General features: G+C 36.9%; 1 long non-coding RNA gene and 1 other non-coding gene across 2 annotated transcripts; one reads left to right on the forward strand and one right to left on the reverse strand.

Annotated features, from left to right (window-relative positions):
* Positions 1-16,902: 16,902 nt before the first annotated feature.
* On the reverse strand, positions 16,903-16,975 carry trnaf-gaa. Its single transcript has one exon. It is a non-coding gene; the product is annotated as a tRNA-Phe (tRNA).
* A 224-nt stretch (positions 16,976-17,199) lies between these two features.
* On the forward strand, positions 17,200-17,801 carry LOC125273256. The gene is made up of 2 exons (XR_007186033.1): positions 17,200-17,529; positions 17,677-17,801. It is a non-coding gene; the product is annotated as an uncharacterized LOC125273256 (long non-coding RNA).
* Positions 17,802-18,377: the final 576 nt, after the last annotated feature.

Consider the following 18,377-nt stretch of genomic DNA (forward strand, 5'->3'; position numbering starts at 1 on the left):
TTGGCAGGTCCTAAAATTATGTAAATACAACCTCAGATGAATAGCAACACATGACATATTACACCGTTTCATTATTTATTTAACAAAAACTAGGCGAAAATGGAATGTCATGGGTGACAAACTAAGGACACCCTTACTGTTTCTATAGGAATTAAGAGGGTAAGTAGCAGTCAGGCACTGCTAATCAAATGTATTTGATTAATTGATCATCAGCAAGTGTGAGCACCTCTATAAAAGTTTGCTGGTCTGGAGCCTTTAGGTGTGTGTTAACACAATACCAAAGAGGAAAGACATCAGCAGCGATCTTAGACAAGCAACTGTTGCTGCCACCGATCTGGGAAGGGTTACACAGCTATTTCCAAACAAATTGAAGTCCATCATTCTACAGTGAGGAACATTCACAAGTGGAAGACATTCAAAACAGACAATCTTCCCAGGAGTGGATGTCCCAGCAAATTCACCCAAAGGTCAAATCGCAAAACACCCAAGAAATATACCTCAGGCTCTACAGGCCTCAGTTAAATGTTAAAGTTCATGACAGTACAACTAGAAAAAGACAGGACAAGTTCGGCATGTTTGGAAGGGTTGCCAGGAGAATATTTTTTCTCCCTAAAAAGAACAAGGCAGCACGGCTTAGGTTTGCAAAGTTGCATCTGAACAAACCATAAGACTTCTGGAACAAAATCCTTTGGACAAACGAGACCAAAGTGGAGATGTTTGGCCATAATGCACAGAGATAGGCGAAAACCAAACCCAGCATATCAGCACAAATACCCCGTGCTGCCATGTACTTTTTTGCAGCCAACCGTCCATCACACTGGTGGAGGGGTGATGATTTGTGCTTGTTTTGTAGCCACAATACCTGGCCACCTTGCACCATGAACTCCTCTGTATACTGAAGTATTTTAAAGTCAACAGGACGATGATCCCAAGAATACCAGCAAATCTACAATGGCTGAAAAAGAATCAAGGTGTTACACTGGCCAGACCTCAACCCAACTGAAATGCTGTGGCGGGATCTTAAAAGCAAACCTTAATGTACTGAAGCAACGTTGTAAAGAAGAGAGGGCCAAAATTCCTCCAGAAAGACACTTTATTGTTACTAAAAGTGGCTCTACAAGCAACTGAATCATTGGGTGTCCTTAGTTTGTCACCAATCGCTTTTCCATTTTTGCTTTATTTTTATTAAATAAATAATGACACAGTGTGATATGTCATATGTTGTTCATCTGAGGTTGTATTTACCTAATTTTAAAACCTGCTAAAGACCAGATGATTTTTATTATGTTATTATTAAGTTGCGCAGGTTTGTGAGTAAGTGTGAGAAAATAGTAAGATGATACACTGGAGGACTTGCTCAAAAAATAATTGCTTCAGAAGACCTTGAGTCAGCATCTTCTAAATGGCCTCAAATGGACGAGACATATTCTGAAAACCATTCTGCAGTCTCCTGCCAACATTATCATAAAGTATGTGTGCCATTGTAGTGTCACGCAGTGCTGACGCTGCCGTTTTGTCAGTTTATTACTCAGTGAACACAGTGTATTTGTGCGGGCGTGACTGTGATTGGGCTGTCATTGCACCCGAAGGGCGACTGGTGTTTGTGACGTCCGTGCAAATGTGCGAAGTGACGCAGTTTCAGCTGAGAGTGTGTAGGCATGATTCAGACTGCAGGCTTTCAGGAACAGCAATGAGGAGAACAGGAATCTTAGACGGCAATGCGATAACAGAGCTGCAGTTCAGCAGATAAAGACTGAGCTCTCACACAGATGCCTGCTCATATTATGGTCTATATCTCTTACCGGGACAATGTGCTTGTGAGTTGTTATAAGGACGAAAGCTGGGTGAGCAGGGTGATGATATTAAACTTTGCTGCTGCAGCTTTTTCATTCTTTCCAAAATCCCTTCATCATTCCACTCCTTTATCTGCACTTCATTCCTCCTCTTTGCTATTCTTTCACATCTTATGTTTGGCCAGTCCTTTGAAACAAGAAAATTATTTTTATAAGACACAATAACACGCCTCCCAACCCGAGGCGCCACACTTCACACACATAAAACATTCAATTCAACCCTATATAACCCTTAGGCAGTGTGTCCAGGCATCACGCTGTATGCTATTGGGTGACCTTTTTGTATAGATCACAGTCTGTTACATAATATTTAGCAGTGACCCACTAAGGCCAGAGATTAAAGACAAAAAACAACAACAAAAGAAGGGCAGATGGCAAGGTTGAGAAATGAGAATGGAAGACAGTGAGAAAAAAAATACTAGAAGTCAAATCTAGAGTTGCCATTAAATTGCTAAATAATAACTGCAACAAAATTTTCATATTTTCTGAAGAAAAAGATAATGTCACTATACTAATAACATTCAACACTACTTGCCCTCACAACACCAGGGTTTCCTGGGTGTTGCTATGCAGTTGTTAGTGTTCTCAGTGGTTTTTTAGCATATCTAGGTGGTTGCTAGTGCATTTCTTTGGAGTTTCAAGGTGGGTGCTAATGGTTGATACCAAGTGGGATGCACAATATATAGGTATTATATGAGATATCTGCATATTAGTTTTATTTTTATTCATCTGTTTTATCCAATATCAGATAAAAAAAATGATGTAATTGTGAATGCTTATTTCCCTTGGGCCATCATCTAATGATCACTTAAAGTTAATCTTTAAAGGGATAGTTCACCCAACAAATGAACATTCTGTCATTTACTCACCCTCAAGTGTGTTCCACAACTGAATGGATTTCTTTCTTCTGCTAAACAGAAAAGAAGATATTTTTAAGGATGGAACCAGACAGTTGATGGGCCTCATCGACTTCCATAGTATTTTGATCCACACATTATGGAAGTCAATGGGGCCCATCAACTGTCTGGCTACTCATATTCTTCAAAATATCTACATTTGTCATACAGGTTTGGAACAACTTGAGGGTGAGTAAATGATGACAGAATTTTAATTTTTGGGTGAACTATTCCTTTAAAACACTAATAATTGAATGACACTGTTAAAAGTAATCTTTTACAAATCTCAAAATGAATAGGCGTATCCATTTTTCATACTGTACATTATAATGTTGTGATGCCTAAATTCATTTGTAGTATTTAAAATGATTTATTTTAGTGTTTTATTTGTAATTTATTTAGACAAAACTTTTTTTTGTTGAGAAAATCGATTAATAGCCATAACATACTGTAACATCGGATTATATCAAGTTTTAATATCAGTTCATCTATAATATTAAGTTATAAGAGCCAATGTCCATATCCAAAAATGCATCTGTATACTGCCACATTCCCATTACTGTGGTTAGGGCTCAGCAACAACAATAACTTAAAAGTAATTAATCATTAATCATTAACTTCTGGTGTGCTAACAAAACACAAATTACAGTAGTTTTCATTGGAGCGCATAAGACAGATTCTCCCCAGTCATCACAAACAAATCACAGTTAATGCAGGGCACAGACACCTGCAGTTTCGTTAATAAAAGCAGATCAATTCTAGGAGACCATTCAAATCGCTTCTAAAAATATCAGCAGGAAAAAAGCGATTAGATTTGCTATTACAGCTCTGAACGCAGATTGTGTAACTGGCAGAGGTGAGTGCATGTTGTCGTGTCAGACCAGGGGTCTAATAGTCCTCACTATTCTGTCTGGCATCATTCAAGTCTCCCCATAGACCGTCTGTGTGAACTAAGTGTGTATAAGTGAGTGTATGTGTGTGTGGCAGAACTGGAAATGGTAGCTGAAACAGGATGACGTTCCTCAAAGGTTAATGGATCTAATTCCTGCATGAGAATCAGAATCAAATGAGATGTGAGAAGACCCTCAGCCAACACTTTCCAATGCACACAGAAGCACATGCATCAGCAATTAAGTAAGATGTATGGAGATGTGGGGTGCTATATGTGTAATGAAGCTGCTGATCTCCATCAGCATATTTGTCATGACAGTGGAGTTGAGCTGCCGATAGACAGAGTAACTCACTTATATAACCATGCATGCAAACATGCACATACTTGGGTCAGGGACACTCTAGCTAATGGGTCTCCTCTCCCTACATAATAGGTTCATAGTGCAGAAAGATCAGATGACACACTCCATAAATGTCCTCTGAGTCTGGATCCATCATCAATAATAACATGCTTACAGAAATAAGCAGCTTATTTTACATTTTGCTAGTACAAGTAATGCTTGCACATTTAAAAGTTTGAAATCTTTCAGATCAAAAATATTGATGATTCACCCTGCATTGAACAGTATGAATCAGATCTCTAAAAGGAAAAAATCCCTAATACATGGTTTAAATGGACTATTTGCTATTTTTCCGTAAGAAAGGATGTGCACTTCGTATACATTCACCCAGAATGTGTATGAAGTTTCCGTTCAAAATACCCCAAAGATCATTTATTATAGTTTGTCAAATTTGGCCCTATTTGGGGGTGAGCAAAAAAACGGCTTTTTTGTGTGTCCCATTAAATGCAAATGAGCTGCTGCTCCCAGCAGCTTTCCAGAAGAGGGCGGAGCTTTAACAGCTCATGCTTCGGTTGCTCAACAACAACAAAGCCGGAGAATCTCATGCAGCCAAAATGAAGATTGTCAGTAATAATATTCAGCCTTACATTGTTCAAACCGGAGTAGGACACTGATGGAGAGACTCAGGATGAAGTTAAACCTTATAGAATGCATATGAACATTTCTGAACGGTTAGTGGATAAATTTATGTAGTTGCTGTGCAGTTGATTCAACTCATTGACTAGCATTTGCCGTCATGTTAATCTTTTGTGCAAATATAGCGTTGAATTGACCCTCGTTTGTGAAGTAGTCCTGTGTAAAATGATGGCATGGCAACAACACTCTACTACAACAACTCTTCCTCTTCTCTAATGCAGCCCAACATGGCCTCGCCCCCTTTGTTGCATGTTCTCAGGGGCAGGGTTTATGTAAATTTTAGGGTTAGTGATGTCACTAACCCAGGAAGTAGCTTGTTGTAGTCCCTACCAGCTGTTTGTTGTAGTCCTTAAAAAGAGAAATTCTTTAAAAGAAAATATCTCCCTTTGGATTAAACTTTGAGTGTCGTAACTTTGCAGAAATTGTTTATGCTTTAACAGCAACATCACAAATTAATTAAGGTTAAAATATAATCATATTATGTGATTGTTTTTGAAGAGCGCGAGCTAATGAAATGTTGGAAATTATGCGAATGTGTAAATAAAGTGGACCAAGTGAAAAATGCATGTTAAACTTCGAAAGAAGCATCATTTACTGTGAACCAAGATGCTGAAATAATGGAGAGCACTATATAACCTAAAATTAACCAGCCAAAAAGCCTGTCATGCAGACGTCCCATGGAAAGTCCACAGACTCCAAGACGCACAAACATTCTTCACACATTACGCTAAGCTAAAAAGGAAACCACCTGATACTCTATTTGCTGTAGTGAATCAGCCATCTCCATGACAACAATTGCATACCAGTAACATAATCTATGAAAAATAAGAGGTCAAACACTTTCAGATGGTGGTTCGTAAAGTCATTTTTTCTGAAATACAAGACCTAATACTTGACTTTACCAAAGACTCAAAGGCTATGTTAATGACGCAACTAAAGGCATTTTTTTTCCCCCTCACGTGACACAGATCTGTTTTTTAGAGTGTGAACGATAAAAATCATGCTGAATATGAATTTGAAATTACAAATCAGCCACTTTTATATGTACAATAATACTAGTACATATCAAATTCAACATTTGCCATAATTGCATTGTTGGTGTGAATAGTAATTTAGGTATTACACACTATAGGAAGTAATACATAAAAAAGGGCAAAAATATAATAATATAATATAATATATATATATATATATATATATATATATATATATATATATATATATATATATATATATATATATAATTAAATACCGGTCTACATTTGCATTAAATTCCAGGAAATACCATTCTTAATAGGTCAGTTTAGGAGTGTCTGACATGGACCATATTTTAAAAGTCATGTGAACAACCTCTAACAGACACAGGACAGTGTCAGCTCATGGAGAACAACACTTATACAGTAGAACATCTCTCTACATTCAGACACCAGCAGAGACCAGAGTTATCTGCAAACAAACTTGACATTGTTTTTGTGACACGTGCAGAGTCAGACGTTCTGGCAAACTCACACATGGGTCAGGTCAGACCGCTGACAGTCGATCTGTATCATATACTGCTCTCACTAATATAAACACTATAAATCTAGCCCAAAGCATCACATTACTGGAGTATAACCAACAAGACCAGACAGAACAGAACCGAGCAATGACACCAAAGTCGTAGACGGCAAACACAAACACAAAGTAAAAGTTGTGTGAAAGATACCTGATATTATTTGTGCTATTCCTATGCTATATACTATATTTTAAATGGTTTAAGTATAAGATTACATGGACACTAGTCATCTACTCGCTTGTTAAATTGTAAACTACAGTAAAATTAAAATAGTGAATACTAAATTTAATGTTATGCAGCATTGTTCTCAGAGATGTACAGTTAATAATCAAACAAGCTCTGTGCCCTCTCTCATATAAGATGATTCGTTATAGCACACTGATTCATGCAGATGGTTAATTTTAATGAAAATAATGATTAACAGTTTCATTTGAACAGTCCTTGCATGGCATTTTTTTAATTTTTTTTATGTAAAATAAGTTAGTCTTTTTGTAGCAATTTGTATTAATTTTTGTGTTAATTGTGTTACATTACTATCACTGTTTTGACTAGTATATAGGTTTGATGTCAGAAAGTAAGACCACTTTTTCGAAACATACTTGCTTACTTTAATTCTGGTAAACGGCTCGATGATCCATCAAGCATACGTACAAACAAACCTTCAAAGAGTTCATTTTCCGTAATATCTGTTCTTGTGTGCGGGCTGTGACATCTATCAACAGGCTTTAGTTTGTTTAAAATTGAAAAGGTGGAACTAATCGGATAAAAAGACTGTCAATTTAGTTGGATGTTTTTCTGTAATAGCTGACTCATTCAACACTGTCAGGAAAAGGGATTAAACAGTCTTTAATGTGAGAACTACCGGAAACTACCCTCTTTTTTTGGCAGTTTATGCCAGTCCTGCCTGGCATCCAGTGTTGTTCTCATTATTGCCTAAGAGCAGAATTAAAAAGAGTGATGCTGAGCTTTCCCCACCTCGCTGTGGTTTTATGCATGCAGCTCAGTGAACAGCATTATAATAAATTGTGTTTGGCTGCCTTCAGGGAATCTTCAGAGAAAGCTAAATATAGGGTAACAGGATTTCTCTCAGTGCCGATTAAGTGTTTGAGATATATTTCGGCTATTTCTGGGAGCATTTAAAAAAAACAAGATTCCTTTAAAGGTGCCATCGAATGTTTTTTTTTTACATGATGTAATATAAGTCTAAGGTGTCCCCTGAATGTGTCTGTGAAGTTTCAGCTCAAAATACCCCATAGATTTTTTTTAATTAATTTTTTTAACTGCCTATTTTGGGGCATCATTAAATATGAGCCGATTTATGCTGTGCGGCCCCTTTAAATCTCGTGCTCTCCGCCCACGGAGCTCGCGCTTGCCTTAAACAGTGCCTAAACAAAGTTTACACAGCTAATATAACCCTCAAATGGATCTTTACAAAGTGTTTGTCATGCATGCGGCATGTATGCGTCGGATTATGTGAGTATTGTGTACTGTTATATTGTTTACATTTGATTCTGAATGAATTTGAGGCTGTGCTCCGTGGTTAACGGCTAATGCTACACTGTTGGAGAGATTTATAAAGAATGAAGTTGTGTTTATGAATTATACAGACTGCAAGTGTTTAAAAAATGAAAATAGCAACGACTCTTGTCTCCGTGAATACAGTAATAAATGATGGTAACCACATTTAACAGTACATTAGCAACATGCTAACGAAACATTTAGAAAGACAATTTACAAATATCACTAAAAATATATTGTTATCATGGATCATGTCATTTATTATTGCTCCATCTGCCATTTTTCGCTATTGTTATTGCTTGCTTACCTAGTCTGATGATTCGGCTGTGCACATCCAGATGTTAATACTGGCTGCCCTTGTCTAATGCCTTTCATAATGTTGGGAACATGGGCTGGCATATGCAAATATTGGGGGCGTACACCCCGACTGTTACGTAACAGTCGATGTTATGTTGAGATTCGCCTATTCTTCTGAGGTCTTTTAAACAAATGAGATTTATATAATAAGGAGGAAGCAATGGAGTTTGAGACTCACTGTATGTCATTTCCATGTACTGAACTCTTGTTATTTAACTATGCCAAGATAAATTCAATTTTTCATCCGAGGGCACCTTTAAAACATTCCTAAAGGGGCTCGAATGGACAAATACACACAAAAATATGTCAAAATATCCTCGTAAATACAGTCAGTTATGTCTTAAGTGAACCTAAAAAGTTGAGAAAGAAAACACACGTGTAATAGTATATTGGATCCGTGCATTATCATCTAAAACTTACGGAAGAGGATCAGGGCCAAGCAATAATAAAAAAAATAAAACCATCTAGAGATTAAAGTTTTTAAATTTCGAGAAAAAACTCGTGAAATTTCGAGAAAAAAGTCTAAATAAAATGTTGAGAATAAACTCATTAAATTACGAGAAAAAACTCGTTAAATTTCAAGAAAAAAGTCGAGATAAAATGTTGAGAATAAACTCGTTAAATTACGAGAAAAAACTCGTTAAATTTCGAGAAAAAAGTTGAGATAAAATGTTGAGAATAAAGTCATTAAATTACGTGAACAAATTCGTTAAATTTTAAACAACTTTAATCTCGAGATTTATTTTTTTATTATTGCTTGGCCCTAATCCTCTTCCGTACAAACTAGTTTATTTCGTTTTTCTTTAGGCTGATTTTTGTTCATTGTATTCAGCTGCAAAAGAATGTTTTGCAAAAAGACACAGAATAAATATTTTGATGTTTGACTTTTTTTTTTAACATATTGGAATCGAAACTGGGAATCGATAAGAATCGGAATCAATAAGCAGAATCAAAATCGCTAAAATTCACATGATACCTAACCCAAGAAATAATGTCCAAAAAGGACAAAATAGAAACATAAATACAACAAAACAGTAATGCATGCCACTTGTGTGCTGTATATTCGAGTTTTCTGATGGGTTTTGAAAGACATGAGGCATGAGTAAATAACAACAGAATTTTAATTGTTGGATAAAGTATTCCTGAAATGATTTCATGGCCACCCCTTTACACTGACAGTCTATCTTTGTATAAAAAATTAGTTTGCAAATGTTGGATGTTTATTCTTCTATATATTTGTTTGAAAGCGGCACCCCGCAGAGATTTACTTTAAGTGATCTCAAGTGTACAAAACTGAAATCCAAAGTCCAAATCTCAGAGCACATCTCTCCCTCTCAGTGCCAAACACGTGTGAGTTGCCTTTCAGGATCCCTTGAAAGGCAATCAGAAACAGTAAGAGCTGGAGAACAGGATAAGTGATGAAAACAAACACTATTCCTTCTGTAACCAGCATTTCCTGAGGCAGCGTCTATGCAAAGACAACAGCTAAAATCTGTACACAAAGGTATAGCCTTTATTTATTTGAATCAGGGTCCTCAGCTATGGCAGTTGCTATGGTTATTTGCCAAATCCTGCTATTCTTAGTTCAGCTATCAGTGCTGAAAACATTTGTTTAGTTGTATGTAGAGCATGTTAAGACAGATGGCCCCTACAGTCAATCTGGATCACTGCCAGTGAAGCCATTATACTTCAGACAGGACATCAAATAAAAGCGGACCTGCACATGCTCACAAACACGAAATATAAAAGCAGCAGGGTGACAGGTGAAATCACACTGATCACACAAGGACAGAACACTAACTTTATGTTTATATATATATTTTTAAAGGTGGTACATCTGTATTTGTGTGTGTGTTTGTGATACATACATATAATACTGTAAGTGAAATCATTACTGTATTACAGTAGTGAAGGGTTTTTTTTTTATTAAATTGATGAGAATTTTGGGGTAAAAAATTGATTAATTAAAATTAAGTCACAATGCAAAAAAGTGTAATTACATTCATGCAAAATATTATTTTTTTATTTTGATTTTGGAATTAATTCTTCATGTGATTCACATAGAAACAATTCCAAACACTGAGAGACTAATGGGTGATTTTACCACAGGACAGGACTGTCATTACAAGATGCTTCAGCAAAACTAAAGGACAGCCTTTATCTCTGTCTCGTAGTCCTGTCAGCATCTTTCTCACGTGTTATTATTCGTGTGCTGTCTGAGAGCACCTCTGTCATGCTTTCCATCCTGCAAAACAGGTTTGAGTAGTCAACAAAATTTTGGTTTGTAAGGACTCTCTGCTTCTCTCTGCTACAGCGCTGGCTACTGAAAAACAGATTATATATAAGCTAGATAACTTCAGCTAATAGTAAATAAATAAAAAAAAAGGTTGCTAGCAGCTAAGTAGCCATTTGGAGCCATGTGTTTCTTTGAATTTTCTGTAATGGTGTACATGCCATGGTTCAGGTAAATATCACAATTACTGTAACCTTGTCTAAAAACTAAAATTAAAACCCACATCCAGACCAAGGCCACATTTATGTGGTCTAGAAATGCATCAAGACAACACAATCATAACTCTCAACACTACTGACAACTAATACAAATCACAGTGAAGCTAGAGGGAAAGGGGGAATAATCTTGACCTTTAACCAATTTCCAGCTCCCTGCTGACTCTTTGAGGCCGGAATATTGTTATTTATTTTTAGATGGAGGAACAACAATAAACAGAAACTTCCTGGAATTTGTAAACCGGGAAAACAATAACATCAAGGAAGGCCAGAGCACTTAGCAGGTGGGGTGCGGTTTCAGTTACAAATAACAATTTATTGACGCTGTGTGATTTTTATTCTATGTATCTGAGTGTAAAGTTTACAGAACAAGTATACACACTCACAGAATATATTGCTTGAGTGCAATAAAGCAGATGGAAATGACCAGCATTTCTGTTAAAGGAAGATAAATGTTTTCCTTATCGAGTTTGATATTGTGCTTAAATTAGTGTATACCATATAGTATTACCAGATAAGACAAGCACAATAAGAAAACAGTGGGATATCCTTATATATAAAGTTGCATTAATTAACCACATACTGAGGTGTGTTTCTGTTTGCTTCCTGACAATAACTGCACTGTAACAAAAACAAGCAGATACAAAGGAAAAAGGAGAGTCTGGCTAAATATAAGACCACAAAGCGCTCACTTCATGCCATATTGACAGCTTTATAGTTCAAGATCTAATTTATAACATAAAAAAGTGGGCTTACTAGGAACTAGGTAACTGGAGAGCTCCACTATCCAATGTTTTTATTGTTTCTGATTCTGATTCTTCTTCTTCTTAAAGGCACAATATGTATTTTTCACCGCTAGAGGTCGCCTATTCAAAACAAAGGCATAGCTTGATGACGAATTGATTTTGCGGAATCATGGGAGGTGTTGTATTCACGTCTATAACCGGTGGAAAAGAATCGAACGGGACTCGGGCAGAAATCATGCTCATGGATGAGATTATTAACATTGCTGTAGTATGAAGCAGAGCAGGGCCTAGGGCTGTGCGAGCAGGCACGACACACGGCTGGAGAGCAGTGGAGCTTTTATTATGCCGCAGACGACCACTTCCACTTCTTCTGGTCATATGTGTGTGGGGTAACACAGCGCTGTTTTATCATATTAGATATATGTTGTATGTTGAAAGTTCTTTAAGTGCTACTCTGTGCGTTTGCTCGGCGGCTGCTATGAGACACTTGTTGCACACTGCAGTAAGCTAGATCGATATTAGGCATGGTAAAAACATGGTACTCGCGGTAAATCACGAAAACAAGATCTAAACCAGGGGTGTCCAAACTACGGCCCGGGGATGAATTTTAAGTGGCCCGCAGCTTGTCTATTAAAATATATTATGTGTGGCCCGCCATGCATAATTTACAAATCGTGCAGTTTCACAATGTCAACACAAGGCGGCAGTACTAGATTATAGGCCAGGGAAACATTAAAGGCTGATTTATACTTCAGCGTCGGACCTACGCCGGAGCCTCTGCGCTGTAGGCTATGCGTCTGTTTTCATTTTTATGTGTCGTCCTAGTTTTTGATACGCGACGCGCCGATGCACGCAATACTATGCGTTGTCGGTGGAGGCGACATTGCAAATATTGTACATTAATTCAAGTATATTGTGTTTACAGAAGAAGAAGGTTTGAATACAATGGCGGGCGAAGAGGAAAAATTATGCGAACTTATACGTATTCATCCTGATCTCTTTTTTGATTTAAAGGGCGAACATACCACCGTCTATCTCTGCGTTGCCTTTGTTGCCGCCGATGTAAAATCAGCAACAGAATACGCTCCTCTTCAGTTGCCATTTTGATCTGAATATCACCCGACTCTACTACCCCCTGTTGCGTGAGCGGTGTATTGCATACACGCATCGCCCGTGACGCTTGCGTCCACTGTTTAGACTATGAAAGGGAGCGCGTCGCTCGCGTCGCTTGCTCGCGTTGACTATGTAACGGCCCTTATACTTCTGCGTCGTTGTCCGCGTCGACGTGCATGCAGACCACTAGGAGGCAGTGTCCGCGGTCATGTTGAGTATCAAAACAAAAGCCGAAGAAGAAGCAGCTCTTCATGTAAGTTGTCAGAGAAGCTTACAAACAGAAACGGCAAATAGGTAATGACTTTTGTTGCATGTCGACTTAAAGGATTAGTCCACATTTTAAATACACTTTTCCCGATAAATTTACTCACCCCCATGTCATCCAAGATGTTCATGTCTTTCTTTCGTCAGTCGAAAAGAAATGAAGGTTTTTGAGGAAAACATTGCAGGATTATTCTCCTTACAGTGGATTTCAATGGCTACCAACAGGCTGAAGGTCAAAATTACAGTTTCAGTGCAGCTTCAAGGGCTTTAAACGATACCAGATGAGTAATAAGGGTCTTATCTAGCGAATCGATTGGTCATTTTCGAAAAAAATACAACCGTTTATGCTTTATAAACATAATATCGCCTTGAACGTACTTTCCGCTTCCGCATTCTTCATAACGCTTACGCTGAATGTCCTACGCCTTCATAATGTACGTATGACGTAATCTAGCGACATTTAGCGACTTTTTGGGCAGGCTTTAGCTACTTTCCTTTGAAAATAGTTGGCAACAGTGTTAACGCACCAAAAGCGGGACGAAACAGCACTACTTGTACGCACTGCGCGCCTCACAAGCTCACAATTGTGTTTACTTGCTGACTGTCTCGAGACCACTAAACAGCCAGCAAGAAGTGTTCAAGTTTGGCGTAGAGGTCTCAGGTACAAGCTGCAAATCTCCCTCTGATTTAATTCAGTTTAAAGTCAGTTGAAACAGCGCTGACTGAATCAACAACACTAACATGCAAATCAGGAGAAACATTGAGCCGATCCAGTTAGAATATTTTTCAACCAACAATTCGCCAACATTTATCTTGTGTTTACTGTGGTAACACTAACTGTAACCGTGGTATATTGTCAGAAATGTAGGTTGATATCTTATTTTATTTAATTTTTAATGTAGACTTGTATTAAATGCCAATAAGGCCACACTATTTTTGTCATAAACTTGGTTTTGTGCATTCGTATTTATATTAAATGTGTTTATAGACTAAATACTTTAAAGCCATTCTAGATATAAAAACAATATTTTTACTTTTTACCATGTAGTGAAGTGCCATGTGTGGTTTTACCTGCGGTGATCTAATTAGAGTACTTTTAATTTAAATAAGAATAGAGTTCTAACTCAGTTATAATATAATATTTAAATTTCACCCTTTAAAAACGAGGTTAAGTTTTATAGATATTGTTTGTGTATTAAATTTGCATTTGTGTCCTATCTCAAACTACTCTACTGTCAGCTCAAGCTTTTGTCAAATCTATGTTTTCAAGAAACAAAACATGTAGGCCTTATATATATATATATATATATATATATATTATAAAATATAAAAGGAACCGGCCCCCAGATGTGTCCACGACATCGAATCTGGCCCCCTGTTAAAAATGTTTGGACACCCCTGATCTAAACAATAAGATTTACTGTGTTGAGCTATATAACATGGTTAGTTTTCTGTCAATGAATCTATCAAAACAGTAGCTCACCTGTCTAATAAAACACATAAAATATTAAAGCTTCTTTGGTGTTTCCATGGTTTCTACAAAATAAAACCAGAAATCAATGGTAATGCAGGTGTCATTGATAGGCGACGCACGGACACGCTCTCGGAAACATTTGGGATAATGGGATAATGTAAGTACACAAGTCAACAAAATATGTAACACTGTTCTGGTGGTTTTTGTATATTTTAATCCAAAAATCTTACATATTGTGCCTTTAATGTTAACTAAGGGTATGTTTACACGACAACGATGCAGTAAAAACGGAAAACATTTTTCCTTCGCTTTTTTTTTCCGCATACTGACAACTGATTGTCAAATCGATCCCCGTTAACACAGATCTGCGAAAACAACAAAAAATGCTGTATTATGTTGCCAGGCCAGTAGTTGGTCAAGTATGGATAATGCCAGGCCAGTACAAGGTCAAGCTGGACGTCATTTGGCATAACTTTAATCATTGAGTGTTGGCTATATAACAAGTAGTCCACACATCGGAGTCGAGCAGGTTCATGTCACCAAGACAAATTCCTTGTGTGTGTGTGTGTGTGTGTGTGTGTGTGTGTGTGTGTGTGTGTGTGTGTGTGTAAACATACTTGGCATTAATGCTCTTTCTGATTTCTGATTATGATTATGATGAAAGTTTATCCAACTGATTTAGTGTACATTTTTAAAGCTTTACCACCACAGTTAACAGTATCAACATAATTGGACCAAACATACTCTTCCTGCATCAGAACATCCCACAAAGCCTACACCATTAAAACGAGGCAGCTCAATGTGTCAGAACTATTTGCTTGGCACTGATCATTACAACTACATTTATACCACCACTGCAAGATATCCATGGGTCATAAAAAACCATAAAGCTTTTAATGAGAACTGAAACTGGAGACATTTTATGATGAAGGCAGTTCTCCTGGAACATACTGTCCAAAGCAAACCAGCAATATATTTAATTTAATTGTGATCTGCAATCTTCTAACATCCAAAAAATTACACCTATGTGTTTTATACACATGCCAAATGCTACAGCTACAAGACAGGACATTAAAGTGTAGAAACTTGTTAGTATACCGTACTTCATGGTTCATGGGGTTTGGTGTCCTTCAGAGATTATGAGTAAAAATAAATTAGGGAGCGGCTTTAATAAGCAGCCATAAAGACATATAGTACAGAACGTAAAATACAAGAGCTTGACTGACAAAGAATATGATGATTGATTTAGCATGAACAACAGAAGATGTTTCTGTATATTTGGTAAGTGTGTCTTTAGTTACGTAATACCAATTCCTGTATTTGTGTGTACTATATGTAGATCATTAGACTCTAAAGACATGCTCATACATGTTGCACAAGTGCATCAGTTCTACTGACACACTACAAATACTGGATCTGAATTCTTCTTTCTTGTAAAGGTTACATAAATAAATAAAAAAACATACCCAGATTATTAACAATTTGCATTAAAATCAGTATATTGCAGTATATTAAGAAATATACTGCAACTCTTATACTATTATAGCCTCCTGAGAACTAGAAAAAAATGTTTTGTGGTTTATTTTTTTAGGTCATTACATTGTTTGGAGCATACAAAACAAATTTTTGAATATTTTATATATTGAACATTTTTTATATTTTATTTCTATGTCCTCCTCAACATGTAATGAAAAAAGAAGTGTAATAAATGGGAGAGATAATTGGGAATATTTCCATAAGAATATTGGGAAATAATTTATTTTCATATTTACTTGTGTCTCTCTCCAAAATGCCTGATATGCAAGTCCTGGTGTCCTCTACAGAGGTCATGTATGAAATCGAGGCCCTGTTTCGAACAGAATGTCATATTCTGATTTGAAACCCCATAACATTTTCCTGAGATGTTGATTTCCGACAAACAATTTGAAAATAGTCAGATTTAAATTATACTTCACATTATCGTATTTCCATAAGAGTGCTAAATTTGATCATTCAGTAATTTTCAAAGAGCAAAGAGAGGGAGTTGTCATGGTTACACCTCCAAACATTTGTTATCTACGCAAAGCCTTGAATGTGCTCTTTACAGGACACCCAGATTTAAAACTGTGACATGTATGTTGTCGGAGAAATTCGCTAAAAAATAATGTCCTCTTCAGAGGCCAAATGTCTATTCCTAGGTCTCAGGAGGATAGGATATGTTATGATAGCTACGTAACAGGCCAAGCATTTAGGAGCATGTGAAGCACAAAGAGGACTTCAGTCAGTTGAGCTGTATATATCAAAACAGGTACACTGGGTTCAAGCCGTTAGGTACTGTACCGTAAAGTCATTCTGCAGTCCAGTGACTTACATACTTTTCTGGTCAGCAGTCAGCAAGTTGCAAGGTCTCTAGCGTTTTCCAAGAGGTAAGACTACTGAATTGTTGAAAAACATCGCCCTCTGGCGCTATTAGAGAAAAATCGCAGCGGCGATTAAGAATGAACTAATACTACAGCGACATCATCAGGCCGCAGTATGTACTCCACGCTACATAACCAGAGCGGGTAGACTGTAGCTTCAGCTCTAATTAAATGCATTTTATCCAGCTAATCAAGTCTTTCAGGCTTATTTGAAAACTAAGCTTTTTGGAATTATACTGCAGGGCTGTGGCGCCTGGATTAAAAGGTAATGCTGTTGCGCGGTGAAAAAACTGCCGAAACCCGGGATCGAACCAGGGACCTTTAGATCTTCAGTCTAACGCTCTCCCAACTGAGCTATTTCGGCCAGTGATACATGTGTGTTTCTGCGTGTGTGTTCACAATTTTCAAAAAAGTGGCTACACATTTAAGCATTTTACATAATTTCTTTGATAGAAATATTAGACTCGTATTTATTTTTGCTTTAATACAGCAAACACCCGAAATAATGACCGAAGGTTGATGATTGAAGGAACTATTGATTGAAATACTATTGAATGTCATTTTGCTTTTTTTAGTTGATAACGTATTCGCACAAGAATAAGCATTTTTTGAAAGGGTTAATGTAATAAAATCAAGCCATTATGAACAAGGAAACCTAGAAGAGAACTGATTCGATGAGCAACACACACGGGAATTTATACTTAGTGTCTGATTCAGTCAACATGGGATTCATCCTTCTGCTAGTTATTCCACCCACACGAATCTCTCTCTCTCTCTCTCTCTCTCTCTCTCTCTCCTTCAAGGTGACTTTCCCCTCGCACAGGCAGATCTTTTTTGTTCTTATGCAAGTCTGGAGAAGAGAGGGGTAAGGACAGGGAGAGAAAGCAAGCCACAGTCAGTGATAAAAAGATGATGACAGTGAGTGGAACATATGAGATTAAAAAGATGCATCTGTGAGAGAGGGAGCGAGAAAGAGATTTTAATGAATACATGGCAGTATTTTCATGTTGCATACAGTAAGAAAAATATTACCCACCCTCTCTCTTTCTCTCCTTGCTTGTGAAGGAACACAAACAGAAGGCACCCATACTAATCAGCATACTTGAATTTTCAAAATAAAAAGAGGGAGCGTGTCAGACAGAAGGAAGGAGGGAGATGCTGATTAAACAATTAAACACGTAATTTGTAAATTTGATTATGTACATCACCTCATCAACAAATAAATGAGCAATTCCAAACAGGTAATTTGAATGCACCCATAATAATGGCCTCCATTCAGCATGTGTACATGCATGTGCATACTCATATTTAACTAAATACTAATAGGCCTACATGTGGTTAATAAAATAAAATAAAATAGCTGTGGCTATTCTAGCAATTTACTTCATACTGTACATTTGTGCCTATAGTAGGCCTATGTATGGCATTAACAATAATTAATAAATAAAACTAAATACTATGGTATTTTTAAAGTATCTTGGGGTAAAATGTACCATACAAAAGTTTGAGTAACAATAAGGTCTCATTTGTTAACATTAGTTTATGTATGTATTCACATTTCTTGAGCACAAAATCAGCATATTAGAATGATTTCTAATGGATCATGTGACACTGAAGACTGGAGTATTCTCTTTACCTCAGGAATAAATGAATAGAATTTGAATTAAAATAGAAAACAGTTATTTTAAATTGTAATAATATTTCATTTTAAATAAATGTAGCCTTGTTGAGTAAATACTGTACATACATGAATATGGTAATCATTA

Source organism: Megalobrama amblycephala, linkage group LG8 (genome assembly GCF_018812025.1).
Source record: "Megalobrama amblycephala isolate DHTTF-2021 linkage group LG8, ASM1881202v1, whole genome shotgun sequence".
NCBI lineage: Eukaryota > Metazoa > Chordata > Actinopteri > Cypriniformes > Xenocyprididae > Megalobrama > Megalobrama amblycephala.